The sequence below is a fragment of the Colobus angolensis genome, unplaced genomic scaffold (genome assembly GCF_000951035.1).
Source record: "Colobus angolensis palliatus isolate OR3802 unplaced genomic scaffold, Cang.pa_1.0 Scaffold26, whole genome shotgun sequence".
NCBI classification, from domain to species: domain Eukaryota; kingdom Metazoa; phylum Chordata; class Mammalia; order Primates; family Cercopithecidae; genus Colobus; species Colobus angolensis.
The window spans coordinates 19,017,954-19,033,675 of NW_012115821.1; the positions used below are offsets into that span (position 1 = coordinate 19,017,954).

The following is a 15,722-nucleotide window of genomic DNA, read 5'->3' on the forward strand; positions in this document are numbered from 1 at the left end:
AAAAAAAAATGTTGGGGCAACACAGGAGGACTACGTGAGCCCAGAAGTTTGACATCAGCCTGGACAATATAGTAAGACCCCATTTCTAAAAAATTAATAAGTAAAAAAGAATGTTGGGAACATGCTGTGGCAAACAGTTTGGCAGTTCCACAAACAATTAAACATACAGTGACCATATGACCCAGTGATCTAATCTTATACCCAAGAGAACTGAAAACATACATAAACATACGAAAAACTTATGCACAAATGTTCAGAAAAGCATTATTTATAATAGCCAAGAAGTGGAAACAGCCCAAATGTCTGTCAACTGATGAATAGATAAACCAAATATGGTATATTCACACAATGGAATATTATTCAACCCCAAAAGGAATGAAGTACTGATACATGCTACCATGGATGAACCTTGAAAACATTATGCTCAATGAGAGAAGCCAGACAGTCATGCACAGTGGCTCCCACTTGTAATCCCAACACTTTGGGAGGCTGAGGTGGGCGGATCACTTGAGGTCAGAAGTTCAAGACCAGCCTGGCCAACATGGTAAAACCCCATCTCTACTAAAAAAAAAAAAATTAGCCAGGCATGGTGGCACACACCTGTAATCCCAGCTACTCAGGAGGCAGAGGCAGGAAAATTGCTTGAACCTGGGAGGCAGAGGTTGCAGTGAGCTGAGATCTTGCCACTGCACTCCAGCCTAGATGACAGAGAGACAATCTGTCTCAAAAAAAGAAAAAAGAAGAAAGAAAGAGCCAGACATAAAAGGCCATATATTGTATGATTCCATGTACATAAAATGTCCATAATGGGCAAATCCATAGAGACTGAAAGTCAATTACTGGTCACCAGAAATGGGGGTGGAGGAACAGAGGGTCGCCGCTAATGGGTACAGAATTTCTTTCAGGGGTATGAAAATGTTCCGAAATTAGATAGTGGTGATATTTGCACAACTTTGAGACTATACTAAAAACCACTGAGTCATACACTTAAAATATGAAAATTTTATGGTTTGTGAATTGTATCTCAATTTTTTAATGTTGGGCACATAGAAAAATAAGTGAAAGTGAAGATTCCAAAGATAATTTAGGCAAAGAAACCCCAGAAACTATGCCTACCTGTCTTTGGTACAATCATTCCTTCCTGTCACCACATTGGGAGCTAGAGGCCTTCTCTACTCCTGGACTCTTACCTGAGAGAGGATGTGTAGCAGCCATGAAAACACACTGCTCAGGTCCCCTGCTGCAGGGGAATCACTGACTGATGGCCCCAGCTGCTACTCCTCTGGATTTGCCACCACATTTGTGCCAGGCTTCCATGGGCTGCTCTCAACCAATGGCTGGCCACAGCAGGGGTACTAATGCCAGCTTATTCTAGCAAGACACAGAGTCCTCCAACAGGCAACTTTAGCTTGAGGACTCCCCATCCATCTGGGAACACCAAGAAGTTTAGTGATGATTCTTCTCTGCAGGCCAGAGCTCATGATTGGAAAGGCAATCAGAGCTGGGCTCCTTAATATTCATGTATATCATGGGGCCCAAAGATATAGAGGCTTGTGGCAGGGAAAGGGCCTTAACACATAGAGTTTAGAGACGGTGAATAGAGCATATAACGTTCCTGGGGCAAAACAGATGGACAGCCATCAAGGGTGCTATGTAACATCTACAAGCAACACACAGATACACACACACACACACACACACACACACACACACATACACATACACATAAAATGGAAGAATGGAGGTTGAGGGTGATCACAAAAAACAAAACAAAACAAAACAAAAAAACATGCTTTAACTCACTCTGTTCCCAGCCCAAGGCAACTTTTAGATCTGGAACCCACTGCCTAAAGGAGGTGAGGTGGCCAAGTCCCTTAACAGCACAGCAAGTTATACTATAATGATTCTCCCAGTTCTTCTTCCAAGGATCTAAAACCATTTACTCATGTGATTATATAGAAAAAACAGAGAAATTTCCAGACTTTTTGAGAACGATTGGACACAGAATCTGAGCTAACATGGATACCTAGAAACCCAAAGCCTCATTACGGGTCTCCCATTATTACCTTATGTGGAGGCCATAAATAGAGTCTGGGTTATGGTCCAGTTCACAGGGAGCCTCAGTCCACGGGCCCACCTGGTGGTCATTTCCCCACTGCATGTATAATTGGTATGGATGTCCTTGGTAAATGATGTAAGCCCCACATTGGGTCCTTGGCTTGTGGAGTAAGAGCTATCATAGTGGCGATAGCCAAGTAGGAACTCTGAAACTGAGCCCCTACAAGCCAAGATAATAAATCAAAAATGATGTCACTGCCTTCTGATCAATGGTGAAAAAAAAAACCCAGCAACAACCTGATATCACTTGGAGGTGGGGGGTGGAGATTAGTGCCATTATTAAAGACCTAAAGAATGCAAGACCTATCATATTTCCACCCATTTCACCAATCTGTCCCTTGTAGCAACTGGATGGAACCACAAGCTCAATCAAGTAGCAGTCCCAACTGTAGCTGCCATGCTGGACACAGAATTAATACTGCAGCTGACTAATAAGGCCTCATGTATAGGATATGTGGCCAATGATTTGGCTAATGCATTCTTTTCCATTCTGCATTCACATGGGAGCAACGACAATAGTCATTTACACAAAAGGTGGCTAACAAGCTGGAGCCATGGTAAAATACATGTGCTGCAGGGATGGAAGATAATCCTTATCAAACTTCAGAGACCTGCCACTTCAGTGAAGCTTTTAAAGGTCCAATGGTCAGGGACATGCCAGAATATCCCTTCCAAAGTAAAAGACAAATTGCTGTATCTTGCATTGCCTACCACAAAGAAGGAAACACAGCTCCTGATAGACCTCCTTGGGTTCTAGAGGCAACACATTCCACACCTAGGAATACTCCTCCTGCCCATACCAGGTGACATGGAAGGCCAGCAACTTTGAATGGTGCCCAGAGCAGGAAAAGGCTACCAGGTCCAGCGGACCTGTTGTGCCACTTGGGCCATAAAATCCAGCAGATCCTATGGCTTAGGGAATGTTAGTGGTGGAAAAAAAGATGTACTGTGGAGGCTGTGGCAAGCCCCAGTGTGAGAATCTCAATGTGGGCCCCTGGGATTCTGGAGCAAGGCCATGCCATCTGCAATGGAGAATTTTATGCCTTTAGAAAAACAGTTCCTGGTATGTTACTGGGTCCTGATAGAGACAGAATGCTTGACCCTCGGGTAATCAAGTGACCATACATCTGCAACTATTCATTCAGAGTTGAATTCTGTTGATTCTGCCAAGTTATAAAGTGGGACAGGCCCAGCAGTAGATCATTATAAAAGGGAAATGGTACATCTGCAATTGAGCCAGCATGAGCAGGTAGCCCAGCCTCCACATCACCAACCACAGCTGCACCAGTACCTCTCTCCCAGCTTACACCTATGGCCATATGGGGGGTGCTACACAACCAACTGTAGGAGCAGAAAAAGGGCCAAGTTTGGCCTACAAACCTGTGTGGTACATGAATTATATACCAGCTTTTTACATGTTGGGCACAAGCTGTATGTGGATACCAGCTGAATTACACAAGCGGACAGTGGTTGCATTACAGCCACATTCAGAATTGGCCTTGAAAGACAGTGGAGAGGGAATCTTTTCCCAACGGGTAGAGTTATGGGCATCACACTGGTCATCCACTTTGCACAGATGGAGATGTAGCATGAAGTGAGACTATTTAAAGATTCCCGAGCTGCAGCCAATGGCCTGGCCACCTACACAGGGACCTGGAGGGAGACATGTGGTAGTGCTTCCCGGGACTTCCTTGCTTCATTATAACTGTAAACAGATGTGGATAGCAACAATAGCTGGGGGAGGGGATGATTGCCAAGGGCTCAGATCCCTGGAGATGAAGGTTTGGCTCAAAATACCAGTAAGTTAGCACAACCTGCCAAGGTGGTGGCTGAAGATGAAGGAAATTTAGAATGGATGGTGGAGGAGGGAGAGGATGAATACCAGTTGTGACCCTGACCTAACTGTAACAATGAGTCCTGTAGTTCATCCCACTAACCTCTTCTAAGTTTCCCTCAGGAAGAGAGGCTGATGGGAATTGTGGACAAGCTGTTTCCTGAACCTGTGTAGAGAAGTGCAAGGGGTGAACAGTGGACGGTGGTAGCCATGAAAATGGACAGCTCAGATCTCCTGTGGGGCATGCAATAGACTGACAGTCCAGCCAATGATTAGGCACAGTGGAGTATTAAGGTAGGCTCATTCCAGCAAGACACAGGACTCCTCCAATGTGAAACTGGCTTAAGGACACTCCATTGGCCTGGCTAAACCTCTTTTGGAGCTGTGCTGCAGTCCAAGACTCTTCTTACCCAATCCTGCTTCCTTCCCTTCCTCCCTGCACAGATGTCGGACCTGCATCATGGTCTTTGCCTTCTCCAGCTCCCTCCCCCAAGAAATCCCTTCATGTTTTATCTTATCTAGAAGTCTGTTTCTTGGTGAACTTGTTATAGCAGAGGCTACATTTTAGTTGGGCTCTGTGATTGGAGAATAGTTCTGTGAACAAGGTGCTTTTGGGTGCACAGAATTTTTATCATTACCCACTCTGCCCCAAATAGGTGTCTTTATTACCTCTTGCCAGGAGTTGAGGAGTGATTGAGTGGAATGTACTCACTATCATCTAAAACACTAAAAATGATGCATGAGGTAAATTTTGAAACTGCATTTTATCAATTCACTTTATCTACTCAATTTCTACTGAATAGATATGAGAAGTGCCAAAACCTGCACAGTTCCTTACACACACTGTCAGGAGTGCTGGGATTTGGAGACCACTGAGGGGTTCCTGGTTTTGTGGGATTCAGTAGACTTGAATGCCACATTGGTGATTTGGTACCTAACTAGAAAAATAGACAGGCCCCCTTATTGCTGCAGGAGAATGCCAAGTTTCCCACCAGAGCCAACAAGTGAGCAACACCCTCTCATCCTTGCTAAACCAGCCAATGAAGCAAGCGTTGATGGGAGAGCCAGGGCTAGGCAGCATATTTTTAACACTCTCACATATCTCCTTCCTGGGACTGCTCTGTTCACATCTAGAGGGGTCTCCATATATGTGAATAAGTGATAGCAACTTAATTTGGTGTCTCCCTCAAGGGTTTAACACTCTGAGATTTCCAGTGAAATGAAATTTTTAAGAGCAGGGGTTCTCCCACCAACTATGACTTGTGAACAGGCATCTACTGTGTACTGGAAACAGTATTAGGTGGGCTGAAGATTTAAAATCGGAGATCTCTGAGTACACCCCTAGTTGAAAAAAATATAAAAATAAATAAAAAATAAAATCAGGCCTTTCGGCCGGAACCGCCATCTTCCAGTGATTCGCCAAAATGACAAACACAAAGGGAAAGAGGAGAGGCACCCGATATATGTTCTCTAGGCCTTTTAGAAAACATGGAGTTGTTCCTTTGGCCACGTATATGCGAATCTATAAGAAAGGTGATATTGTAGATATCAAGGGAATGGGTACTGTTCAAAAAGGAATGCCTCACAAGTGTTACCATGGCAAAACTGGGAGAGTCTACAACGTTACCCAGCATGCTGTTGGCATTGTTGTAAACAAACAAGTTAAGGGCAAGATTCTTGCCAAGAGAATAAACGTGCGTATTGAGCACATTAAGCACTCTAAGAGTCAAGATAGCTTCCTGAAACGCGTGAAGGAAAATGATCAGAAAAAGAAAGAAGCCAAAGAGAAAGGTACCTGGGTTCAACTGAAGCACCAGCCTGCTCCACCCAGAGAGGCACACTTTGTGAGAACCAATGGGAAGGAGCCTGAGCTGCTGGAACCTATTCCCTACGAATTCATGGCATAATAGGTGTTAAAAAAAAAAATAAAAGACCTCTGGGCTGAAAAAATAAAATAAAATATAATATAATCAGAGATTACTTTCAAATATGTAGTCTAATGGCTAATGAGGTCATCCAAAACAACAGAAGGCAGCAGGGCAGAGATTGCCATTTCATTGTACAGAGAGGGAAAAAAGGCTCAAAGGTAAAGTGATTTGCTCAAGATCAAAGTTCAGGTCTTGCTTTCCTCACTTCCTTACTAGCTTGCCTAAGGTTAAAGAGCATATAGTCTTTTGGTTAACTAGTACTCTTGACTACCAAGACAATCACATCTATTTCATCAACCAAGGAAGATGAGGTCAGGAGATGTCACATTCAAGATTTTTAAAAATCATGACTAGTGATTGTATTGGACGCTGTGATGCACCACCCTGACCTCCCTTCAGGAACGGAAGAGTCACTCCCAGCTACTAGAAGTGCTACCAACAGAAGGCCCTTAGCTGTCAGCCTTTACAGGAATCACCCTGGGAAGACAACAACATTGCCAAGGTCATGATCCTTTACCAGGGCAGCCTGCATCCAATGACTCGTTGCCATGGGGGTTTAAAGGCTAGGTCCTCTTACCCCAACTAGGGACAAGCACCAAGGATCACCTTATCTCAGATGCTGAACTCCCCATAAGGTCAGCTGAGGCCTCCACTGAGACTGCATTACAGCTCAACTTCTTCCCTTCTCCTCCAGTTTTTGATCCCAAGAGCAATTCCTAATAAATCTCCTGCATGCTGATCTTCCATTGACTCTTAGATAATTCCAGTAGTCTAAAAAGCAGACACTACATTAGAATATTGGAAGGGGATCACCCAGCTGGTAATGAGGATCCCATCACAGGTGGTAGGTGGCCCAAGGTAGCAGGGCAATAATTTAAACTTTTACCTGTGGTGGGACACATTGGGATGGTACCATTGTGAAGGTTACCATTGGTATGGTATACTGATGGGAAGGAAGGCACTGGCTGGCATGACTTATCATGCATTGGAGAAATACAGGCAAAAAAGTAACAATAAGGACAATGAAAATGGGTAGCTATTGCTAATACACAATCAACACTGTGGAAAAAGATAATGGAAAGCTAATAGTGATTAATCATCAATTAAAAGCTAAGTGTGAAAGCCAGATGCCCCCTTTCATAGCATTTGAAGAGGCTCTGATCACCTGTGATGAGAGGACAGGAAAAGCCAAGGGTTAGACTGAGGACTTAAGAGCAGTTGAGTTCCAAAGATTAAACTGTCAACCAAGGTAGGTTTGCTATGCCAAAGACAGGGCCCTCCTTGGGAAAGAATGGGACCATTACCCATGGGATGAAGACCTCTGGGTTGATCCACTTTAAAATGTTGAGTCTCTATACTTCCCTGAACTTTCTGATCATGAAGAAGCAGGCCACTCCTGCTGATTAGGGGCTGGCACTCCCCTCTTGCTCAAAGATGATGCAAAAGCTTCTTCCCAGGAAAATAACATATGCCCCCATGGCTGGCCCTCATCTTCTTCCTGGTCACTAGGCCAATAATGAGCCACAACATAATCAAGCGATGCAATAGCAAACAATAAAGACTAAATGCTCCTTCAGTCCAGGCAACCTGGTAGGGAATTGAGAAAAGCAGGACCTGACTTGCAGCCTGCGAGGGAGGAAGGAGACTACAACCCAGGGCCTGGCCAGCACACAGCAGTGGGAGTGAGGAGAGGACACATGGGACTGGATTCTCAGGGTGAGCAAAGAGGGCAAACATAAGGCTGAATAACGAAGAGTTTATAGTGTTGGGAATGCTCTCCTGGGATCCATAATATAATCTGGCAAAGATCCCAGGAGACGGTGTGAACACGGTACTAGGATGGCTCCTAGAAACACAGAAAAGGCAGTGGGCCATGCTACGTGAAGTAGAAATACAAGAAGTGTTCCTGGCAAATGATGGAGGAAAGGATCAAAAGGATAGAAGGTAGGGTGCTAGATGGATACTATAAAAGGCTGGAAAACCCATCAGAGGATACACCACTTACCAAAGTGATAACATACACCAGCTTTACCAGGAGGTTTAATGGTAGCTGTCTTCTATGGGCCCGGGCTGATGGTAGAGATGCCATTATAGGACTGGACTCATTGATAGCAACTAGGATGAGGATGACAGTACCCTCCCTCCTGCATCTTGTGGTAATGCTTAATTGTCAGAGGGCAGATGGATGTCATTATCACAGTGAGAGGCAAGGTTGGAGGGGTAGCCAGGGGGGCTGAGACACAGGGTTATGGAGACGATTAATAGAACACAGCCCAGCACTTTGGGAGGATCATTTGAGCCCAGGAATTTAAGATCACAGTGAGCTAAGATTGTACCACTGCACTCTTGTCTGGGCACAGAGTGAGACCCTGTCTCAGGGAAAAAAAAAAAAAGAAGAAGAAGAAGAAAAAGAAGAAGAAAGAAAAAAGAATATAGGATCTCTAGAAACAAAATAAGTGGGATACCAACAAGGATATTACTCAAATTGTAAAACCAAAATAAATCAAGGATGGATACTGAGGAGGCTGAGGTGCCTAAGAAAATGTCAAGGTCATGGCCTCTTTCCAGGGCAGCCTTTATCCAATGACTCATTGACACGGGGTTTAAAGCCTAAGCCCTCTTGTTAGCTTAGCTGTGAGACATTTGGGTTGACCCACTTGAAAATGTTGACTATATTTCCCTGAACCTTCTGATTGTGCAGGAGTGGCCCACTCCTGCCAACTGGGGGCTAGTATTGCATGCTTGCTTGAAGATAATGCAGCACCTTCTGAACCTGGACCAGTTTTTAGACCCAAGTGATTGCCTAAAGGAGATGCCAGACTCCCAAATGGAAGGATCCTGGAATGCCATGGCAAATGTACATGGTAGTGTTTCCCTATGTTTCCTCCACAAATGGGCCTACCACCATTTACTTGGGTAACCATACACTAAGGAAAGGGGACCGCATAAAAGGACCCTAGTGGACACAGAGTCCAAGTCCAGCTTAATTTCCAGAGTCCTAAAACAGCACCAAGTCCCCCAGTGGATCATATGGAGTTTAGGTAAAAACTGGAGTCCTAGCCCAAGTCCTGGTCACAGAAATGTCAGGTAGGTCTGCAACCCATACAGTGATCATCTCTCTGATTTTCTGATGTGTAACTGGAAGGACACACTTAGTATTTGGTAGAACCACCACACTGGTACCTTGGCCCATAAGGTAAAAGCTTTCATAGTGGAAAGGCCAACTGAAAACCTGTGAAACTGCCCCCCACTCCTTGGCTTACAAGCAAGCCAAGATAGGAAATGCAAAGCAATATTGTATTCAGGGGAAATGGAAAAATTAGTGCATCCTGAACGAAAGGATGCAGAGATAGTGGTTTCCATCATGTCTTCATTTAATTCATCAGTCTGGCGCCTGGAGAAAATGAGACAAATTCTGGGCAATGAAAGTAGACTACTGCAAATTTAACCAAGCAGTAACCACAGTTGCAGCTGCTATGTCAGATATGCTATCTTTGGTAGAACAGACCTAGATGGCCTCAGGTATGTGGTATGATCTCATCACTGTATTCTCTCTCTTTCAGAAAAGATTATCAGGAACAGTTTACATTCACTTAGAAGAAACAACAGTATACATTTATAGTCTTGTCCCATAGCTATATTAACTCTCCTACTCTTCAGAGAGATCTGGTCTGGCTGAAAATCCCACAGAATATCATACTGATTTTCTACATAGATGATGATTATGCCATCTACATGGACAGCAAGTAGCTAGCACATTAAGGGACTTGTTAAGGTAAGTATACTTTCCAGAGAGTGGGAGATAAACCCTGCAAACAGTTGGGATCTCCCACATCAATAAAATCAGTGATCTGGTGCATGCCAGGAAATCCCCTCCAAAGTTAAGGACAAATTATTGCATTCCACTAAAAAGAAGGAAACACAGTGCCCGTTAGGCCTCTTCAGATTCCGAAGGCAGCATATTTCACACCAGGAAACACTACTCTAACCCACGTACTGAGTTACATGAAAAGCTGCCTGCTTAGAGTGGGATTCAGAGCAGGAAAGGTGAGTCCCGGTGGCAATAGAAGTGGCCCTCCCACTTAGTCCATACATCACAGCAGGCCCCGGGGTATTAGCGGTATCAATAGTGAGAAAAGACATGAGGATTTCCTTGAAAGCCCCAGTGGGAAAATTACACTAGAAAACTCTAAAGTTCACCAGGCATGGTAGTTCACACCTGTAATTCCAACACTTTGAGAGGTTGAGATGGGCAGATCACTTAAGCCCAGAAGTTCCAGACTAGCTTGGGCAACATGGCAAAACTCTGTCTCTACAAAAAAATACAAAAATTAGCCAGGCAAGGTGGTGCACTCCTGTAGTCCCACCTACTTGGGAGGCTGAAGTGGGAGGATGAGGCTGCCATGAGCCATAATCGAGCCACAGCACTCCAGCCTGGGTGAGAGAGCAAGACCTTGTCTCAAAAACCAACAACAACAACAACAACAACAACAACAACAACAACCCCAGAGTTCTGAAGCAAGGCCATACGATCTGCAGCAGAGAAGCATACACCTTTCAAAAATCGGGTGTGGTAGAAATGGAGTGCCCAATAATGGGACACTACATGACCATGCATCTACAACAACCCGTTATGAACTGGGTCCTATAAGGCCCATCAAATTATAAGGTTGGCAGGCCCAAAGCAATGTGCTGAAAGATGGAAGTGGTACATCCAAGAATGAGCACAAGCAGGACCAGAGGTTACAAGCAAGCTGCATGAGCAGGTATCACAGACCCCCATGTCATACAACACCACTGCATCAGTACCTGTCCCTGTGCTCTATGATTTCATATGGGGGACAGGGGAAGTATGTTATGGTGAATTGATGAATGGGCCAAGCTTGGTTTTCAGATGGGTCAATTTAAGATATGAATGCAAATCAGAAAGGGAGTATATTTCCATCTGTCTCAGAGGTGGATTTGAAATAGTGATATGGAAAGAGAAATGACCTGAGGTTAGAATATACATCAATTCGTGGCAGTGTAAAATGGCTTGGCGAGATTGTCAGGGAACAAGAAGGAGAAAGAATGGTATATCAGGGACAAGAAATCTGAGTCTATAACTTATGGGAGTGGACACAAAGTATATAGACAGTTGTGTTGCATGTTCATGCCCACCACAGAGCATCCACCAGGAAGAGGAACTAAGTCTCAGGGTATAGTTCAGCTGACAGCCAGTTGACATCAGTCACCCCAGTGCTGGCACATGGGTACACATGAACAGAGTACTATAATGACAGCAATGTTCATTACACCTGGGTCCAACAACACAGGGTCCCATTGACTGAGGCTGATCTAGCTGCTGCCACTCCAGTGACAAAGATCAACTTTGAGTGCAGAATATAGCTTTATCCCTTAAGTAGACCCACTGGCCACTTGGTGGCACAAGCATGGTGGCAGTACTTGGTGGCAAGTCATATGGGCTACCTTCCACCTAACATAGGTAACAATTCATTTAGACAAAAATGACCCCGCTTACCACCACTTCCACCGACCCACTAGGAGAATTTGTACTTCCCATTCCCACAATTCTGGGCTCTGTCAGTTAGAGGTACTGATTCCAAAAGCGGGATGCTCACTCTAGGGGATGCAGTGAGAGTCCCACTGAACTGTAAGCTACAGTGGCAGGGGAGGTGGTGGGGTGGGGAACTTTGGACACCCAGGAGATTCACTTGGGCACCTCTTGGTATTGCCTTGTTCTATTTTGGTGGTGAATGCAGAGGTGTGGCAGCCATAGCCTGAGAAGGGCATGGTTGACAGAAGCTCAGACTCCTCAGAGATTGTGGGCATGGCTAGGTCATCCCCCTGGCAAAGATGTTGGCTGAAGGTAAGGCGAGTCTGGATGGGGAAGAGTAGGCGAAGACAATGAGTGTCACTTAAAACCCCAGAACTAGCTGCAGCAGCAAAGGCTGTGGTTCATCCCACTAACCTTCGTCTTTCTTGTTGTTTTTTGTTTGTTTGTTTGTTTTTTGAGACGGAGTCTCACTCTGTCGTCCAGGCTGGAGTGCAGTGACGCAATCTCCGCTCACTGTAACCTCTGCCTCCTGGGTTCAAGCGATTCTCCTGCCTTAGCCTCCTGAGTAGCTGGGACTACAGGTGTGCGCCTCTACGCCCAGCTAATTTTTTTTATTTTTAATAGAGACAGGATTTCACCATATTGACCAAGCTGGTCTTGAACTCCTGACCTCAGGTTTTCCGCCCACCTCTTCCTCCCAAAGTGCTGGGATTACAGGCATGAGCCACCGAGCCAGGGCTTTTGAATGAAGATACTCCTGAAAGATATCAGAATAACTTATCACACATCAGTTTCTTGTGGCATGATCAGTTGATATTCAATCTTGGACAGTGCTGTTACTTAGAAATGAGGGAGAATCATCACTGGGGCACTGGATTCTAGATGGAACTCAGCACTTAACAGATTGGTGATAGATAAATAAAAGTGAACTTGCTGGAAATGCATTTAAATGTTACCAGCTTCCACTATTTTGCATTGGAAGACCAGCTCTGTGCCCAAAACAATGCTGTGCCAAATAAAAGTTCCCAGCAAATGATAGTAACCCCAAATTTTGCCTGATAGAAGTACAGAATTTGTGATATTATTTTTAAGGAAAAACAACAAGCCCATTATAACAGAGCCACCATATTAACATAACTGATTCTATATTAAATTTAATTTCCTAAGAAGTGTACAAGATCTTTTTGAGGTCATGTGATTGTTATCTGCTGCTCTTATTTTATTTGCTCCCAATGATCTCCTCTTCAGGGCCCCTAGCTGAATGGGCCTGGATACTAAAAGCATTACTCAGTGTCTCTGGTCAGGGGGCCTCTCCTAATTCCTGGCATGCTCTGCCTAAGGAAGAAGACACATGCATCACACACACCTCAGTTCCAGGACTCCTAGCTTCCTTCAGCACCTATTCCCATATATGGAGAGAAAAGGGGATGCAATGTAAAGAATTCTGAACCAGAAGTAGATCGGCTTTGAAGCCTCAGCCTAACATTTACAAACTGGATTCTCAGGCAAACCACTTTACTTATACTTCCCCTAAAGTACGACTACTACCTGTCTTACCCAGTCATATTCTCTGAGGACCAAGTGAGATAATATATGTGAAAGTACTTTGTAAACTGGGATGCATTCATACTCAGGTAAGTTTTATTTTAATCACCTCTGAGTGTATCTCTCCTTCCCCTCTTCATCTCACCTTTCAAGGCTTACCACCCTCTTTGAGATTTCTCTAATTACTTTATCCCTTAAAGTCCTCTTTCTCCAGCTTCCCTGTGGGTTTCTCCTACATGTCTAATATATTCCACACATTTCTGCACTTTACAAAACATCTTATTCTATTCCCTGTTTCACATATATTAGTCTTCTCTGCAATTTGAATACAGGCGCATTATAAACAAAGACCACGTTATATTCTAAAACTTCTCTTCTTTCACTGGATACATGATAGGTTCCCAATAAATAGGAACTTGACAAGCTGATTCTAAAATATATAAGAAAGGAGCCAGGCACGATGGCTCACACCTGTAATCCCAGCACTTTAGGGGGCCGAGGCAGGCAGATCACTTGAGGTCAGGAGTTCAAGGCCAGCCTGGCTAACATGGTGAGACCTGTCTCTACTAAAAATACAAAAATTAGCCAGGTATGGTGGCATGCTCCTGTAATCCCAGCTACTTGGAACGTTGTGGCAGGAGAATCACTGGAACCCGGGAGGCGGAGGTTGCAGTGAGCCAAGATTGCACCACTGCACTCCAGCCTGGGTGACTGAGCAAGATTCTGTCTCAAAAAATAAATTAATAAAATAAAATAAAATATATATGGAAGAGCAAAGGCCAAAGGCTAGCCAAGATACTCCTGAAAGATAATAATAATAAGGTGAGGAGACTTGCTCACCAGATACCAAGACTTAGAAAGTTGTAGTAATTAAGGTAATGTTTATTGACACACAGACAAAGTGACCACTGGAAGAGAATAAAGACAATCTGAAGCAGTAGCATGCATATATAGAAATATAAGGTATCTCTGCCTGGCATGGTGGCTCAGGCCTGTAATCCCAGCACTTTGGGAGGCCAAGACGGGCAGATCACTTGAGTCTGGGAGTTTGAGACCAGCCTGGGCAACCTAGTGAAATCCTGTACCTAGAAAAAATATAAAAATTAGCCAGGTGTGGTGGTGTGTGCCTGTAATCCCAGATACTCAGGAGGCTGAGATGGGAGGATTGCTTGAGCTCAGGAAGTCAAGGCTGAAGTGAGTGATGATCATGCCAGTGCACTTCAGCCTGGGTAACAGAGTCAGACCCTGCCAGAAAAGAAAAGAAGAGAAAGAGAGGGAAAAAAAAGAAAAGAAAAAGAAAAAGAAATATAAGGTATCTGAAAAATAACATTATATAGGGGAAAGATGAACTAGAAATGGCACTGAGACAACTGGTTACCTATATGGAAAAAATTAAACTGGATTTCTATCCCAAACCACGTATAAAAATCAATTCCAGATGGACTAAAAATTTAACTGGGAAAGGCACACTTAAATATTTAGAAGAGATTATCTTTATGACTTTAGAGTACAGAAAAGTTTCCTAAAAAAGATGGAATAAACACTAACATTAAAAAAAGAAAGAAAGAAGGCTGAACGCAGTGGCACATGCCGGTAGTCCCAAAGATTTGGGAGGCCAAGGCAGGAGAATTATTTGATCCCAGAAATTCAAGATCAGCCTGGGCAACACAGTGAGGCCCCCAGCTCTACAAAAAAAAAAAAAAATTTAAATTAGCTAGGCACAGTGAGGCATACCTGTAGACCCAGTTACTTGGGAGGCTGAGGTGGGAGGATCGCTTGAGCCCAGAAGGTCAAAGCTGCAGTGAACCATGATTGCACCACTGCACTCCAGTCTGGGTTACAAAGCAAGATCCTGTCTCAAAAAAAAATTTAAAAGCCTGAAAATTTTTACTACGTTAAAATAAATAACCTCTGTTCATCAAGATATCATAAAGAAAGTGAAAAGGCAAGCCATAAACCGAAAGTATTTTCAATGCATCTAAGTAACAAAGAATATGTATCCAGGACATATAAACAATAATAAGAAAAAGACTGCTCAACGGCCTTGACAAGATCTTCAGAGGAGAGAGAGTTTTGGAATTTTGAGTCCTGCCAATTCACAGGGGTTGTCGGGAGGGGCTTGCCACAAATACGGGCCTTCCCCAGGTCTAGCCTAACAAAGCCTAAAAGTAATTCTACACAAATTAAAAGCGATCAGTCAGTAATTGAACTGCCTGCTAGAACAAAAATCATCACTCTTTGGAGGAAGAAAATAAAACTCAAGGTCTCTACAATGTGTTAAATATCAACACCACTTTCCAGCATGCAATTTAAGACTATTATACATGAAAAAAAAAAAAAAAAACAGAAAAATGTGACCTTGAGATGGCACAGGTATATATGATTTAGCAAACAACTTTAAGCAGCTATAAGTATGATCAGGACTTAAAGAAGCATATGGCATTAATAAGCAAAAAGATAGGGATGATCAGCAGTACAAAGAACATTTATTTTATTTTATTTTTTATTTTTTGAGACAGGGTCTCACTCTGTCGCCCAGGCTGGAGGTAGTGGTATGATCATAGCCCACTGCAACCTCAAACTCCTAGGCTCAAGCAATCCTTCCATATCAGTCTCCCTAATAGCTGGGACTACATGCTCATGTCATCATGCCTAGCTAGTTCTTTTTTTTTTTTTTTTTTTTGAGATGGAGTCCCGCTCTGTCGCCCAGAGGGCCACGTGGGCAGATCATTGAACCAAG

General features: G+C 43.8%; 1 pseudogene across 1 annotated transcript; it reads left to right on the forward strand.

The window, feature by feature from the left end:
• The first annotated feature begins 5,369 nt into the window (after window positions 1-5,369).
• On the forward strand, window positions 5,370-5,895 carry LOC105515443 (annotated as a pseudogene). The gene has a single exon (XR_001002328.1). The product of XR_001002328.1 is annotated as a 60S ribosomal protein L21 pseudogene (transcript).
• The last annotated feature ends 9,827 nt before the right edge of the window (window positions 5,896-15,722 follow it).